This window comes from Sorex fumeus, unplaced genomic scaffold (genome assembly GCF_029834395.1).
Source record: "Sorex fumeus unplaced genomic scaffold, SorFum_2.1 ptg000035l, whole genome shotgun sequence".
Taxonomy (NCBI): domain Eukaryota; kingdom Metazoa; phylum Chordata; class Mammalia; order Eulipotyphla; family Soricidae; genus Sorex; species Sorex fumeus.
This window is the reverse complement of record NW_026606092.1, coordinates 37906293-37909778: the sequence shown is the minus strand read 5'-3', so window position 1 is coordinate 37909778 and position 3486 is coordinate 37906293. Positions and strand designations below refer to the sequence as shown.

The following is a 3486-nucleotide window of genomic DNA, read 5'->3' as shown; positions in this document are numbered from 1 at the left end:
TGGTAGCTTCAGGTACAGCTTTTGAGATGGGGTGCACAGGAATGCTAGAAAAGAGAGCATGCAAAAAATAGAGGAAATGGATGCTTAGCTTTCATAGGATAGGATTTTGTCATGCAGTCTGGAGTATGCGTGTGTGTGTGTGGCATTGGAGGAGAGTGGAGAGAGGAGATAGGAGAGAAATAGAAGGAGAGAGAGAGAAAGGAAGAAATGGAGAACGGAAAGGAAGATGTCAAGAAAGAGGATAATGAATGAAAGAACTGTTGTATTTCCCCAAATATGAATCATATTGATACCTTTTAGATACTGAATTGTGTACTTTCAACAGTTTGATGTAAAGCTTTAACCCTAGAGTTTTTTAAAAAAATATTTATTTATTTTTTATTTTATTTTAATTTATCTGTTTATTTTTAAATTTTTATTAGTGAAACACCATGAAGTACAGTTGTAGACTTACAAATTTTTGTGCTTGGGTTTCAGTTATACAATGATCCAGTACCCATCCCTCCACCAGTGCTCATTCTCCATCAATTACAAAAGCAATCGGTGCTGGCACAGATGTGGCGAGAAAGGGACCCTCCTTCACTGCTGGTGGGAATGCTGACTGGTTCAGCCCTTCTGGAAAACAGTATGGACGATTCTCCAAAAATTAGAAATTGAGCTCCCATTTGACCCAACAATGCCATTCCTGGGAATATATCGCAGAGAGGCAAGAAAAGTATAGTCGAAGTGACATCTGCACTTGTTTGTTCATTGCAGCACTCTTTACAATAGCCAGAATCTGGAAAAAACCTGAGTGCCCGAGAACAGATGACTGGTTAAAGAAACTTTGGTACACTTAGTATTTTTTTTTAATCAGATAGGAGCAATTAGGATGTTGCGAGCCCTAATTATGAAGAGATTGCCTCGAGCAGGCCCCAGTAACGTCTCTTTCATCCTAGCCATGAGATTATATATTCAAGGCTCTTTAGGAGAATGAGACCCATCATTGTTACTGGTATTTGGCATATTTGGTAGGCCACGGGGAGTTTGCCAGACTCTGCCCTGTGGGCAGGCTACATTCGATAGCCTGCAAGTTTTGTCCAAAATAGGAATGAGACAATAAGATGTCATAAAAAAAAGTTCTGATAAGATGTCGCGCGGCCGCGAAAGCGGTCGAGCGGTTCCGGGATCTGGATTTTATAGTCTCTGAGTCTTGGCCGCTGATGGGATTACACGGCGCCAGGGGGCCAGGTGGTGGGTGTGACCCCCGCCTACTGGAATTTGGAGGATCTGGGTGGAAGGTGCTCGACTCCAATTCGAGTAGGCTTGGAGGTCTCGGCCCTGGAACCCGCGTGGCTTTGTCCCACTGCCAGTACCTTCATGTGTGCAGAGAGTGGTCTCAGCATGGTGGTGGCTGGTCCTGGAGGTCTTCGGCTGCCGGAGCCCTGGTCGGGGCGGGGAGGAAAGCTCAACCCGCTCCCCTCCAAGGGGCTCTGGGAAGGAACACCCAGGTCGAGACCTCCAAGCCTACTCGAATTGGAGTCGAGCATCTTCCACCCAGATCCTCCAAATTCCAGTAGGCGGGGGTCACACCCACCACCTGGCCCCCTGGCGCCGTGTAATCCCATCAGCAGCCAAGACTCAGAGACTATAAAATCCAGATCCCGGACGAGAACAATTATGAAGAGATGTTAATCAAAAATCATGGGAACTCTAATCACCGTGTTCTCTCTGACCTCTCAATAGAGGAACAGGTAAGGATGATCCTACCTGATGATCAACACCAGTATCTTTGAATGTATTTTTGAATAGATAGATGCTATAAGGGAGATGATTAAGTTAAAATAAAGCTTTCAACAGGTCCCAAACAAAACTGACTTTCAGCCCTGTAAGAGGACATAGAGGGAGATAGCAGACAATTGTGCAAACACTGAAGAAAAAAAACAAAACAGTACCCCAACCCAAGGAAGCAGTAATGAGTCAGCCAGTCAAGGAGGGTGGTCTCAGAAGAAATTCAACCTTTGATCTTGTATTTCCTGCCTCTAGAATCATAATAAGAACATCATTTTCTGCTGTTTGAGGCACACAGCGACAACTATAAGGTCAACTTAGTAATGGAATACAGTACTGCACCAGCACGCTGCTGGGACACATGATTTCTGGCACAGAATAATCAGCGTTTCACTGTTGCTCTGTGTTGTCAGTTGTTCAGGGTTGCTCCCGGCAGAGAATTGTTGACCTGGGGTCAACAAGAGAGATCTGGCATTCTGCAGGAGGAACACCATGCTATGACAGTACCAACTGTGTCAGACAGAGTCGCTGTATGCGAAAAACAGCGGTAGAGAAAACCAGACCCACTGAAGGAAAAAAGAGTGTCCAGCAGAGTTGCACAGAACCCAGGAAGGGACAGTGTATGTCACGTTTGCCTCAGAGTTTAAAAACTCTTAAGAGGGAATTTTCAGGAAGCTGGGCTTCGTGCATGGCTAGTTTGAGGAAATGAGCCAGAAAAATTAGGTATTAATATTAGTGTTTCCACATATGTACCCAGAGGGTGGTGAGGTTTGGGGAAATTACAGTTCCACACAGTTGACCCTGGAGCAGATGCCTATGAAGATTTAGGAGCAGAGCTAAAGGGGTGTATTGGAAGAATTGGACTGGCGGGCAAACAGTGGTAAATTGGGGAGAGAAAGACCAGGGATATTTGTAAGAAGCAGAACAGGAGGGCTGAGGAAATAGATTTAAGCCTATCCCATTATGTCCCTGTATTACTAAGACGGCTGTATCTAAGAGTTCTGCAAATAGAACATAGTATGTAGACAGCTTGCTTATTAATAAAAGGTGCACTTTACTGACAACGGCCAAAGGCAGGAATTCAAAACATAAATAGGACATTAATGTTGAGGAAGGCAGCCGAGAGACAGAGTAAGAAAGAAAAAATCAAATTAGGTATACTACAAAGAAAGCTGTTCAGAAAAGGACTAGGAGAATGTAGTGCAGGTATTCAGGAGATGGCAAAAGAAGAAGGGATAGAAAGATAAAGCTGTTTCCTTTCCTGGAAAGGACCAGATGGAGGATATATATGCAGCTAAACTCCCAAATGGAAAGAAGGGCTGGAAGAGAGCATGTTGACATCAAGTTGGTTGGAGCGGTGAGGAGTCAAATGAGAAACAGCGTGACACCTCCGTCCCCAAGTGAGACATTCTCTCCATCCATGTTTAACCAGTAACGAAGATTAAAACTTAAAACAAAGAATCAAATGTTTAATTTATTCTCTCTTCCGCTGACCAAGTGAAGCAGGCAGAGAGAACAGTGGGTAGCTCACTGGTCTGAGGCATCTCAAAATTGCAATGCATGCTTATGTTTTTGTAAATTAGTGGACACTACTGTATTTCTCGTACTGATTTATAATGGAAGGTGTAGGATAACATTGGGTTGTCCTTTCTCCCTTGCTACAGGGAGCTTAGGCTCATAGGGTTATACCCATCACAGTGCTCCGGAGTAACTTCC

General features: G+C 44.2%; 1 non-coding gene across 1 annotated transcript; it reads right to left on the bottom strand.

The window, feature by feature from the left end:
* Positions 1-1619: 1619 nt before the first annotated feature.
* Positions 1620-1756, bottom strand: LOC130026999 (U8 small nucleolar RNA). The gene has a single exon (XR_008792954.1). It is a non-coding gene; the product is annotated as a U8 small nucleolar RNA (small nucleolar RNA).
* Positions 1757-3486: the final 1730 nt, after the last annotated feature.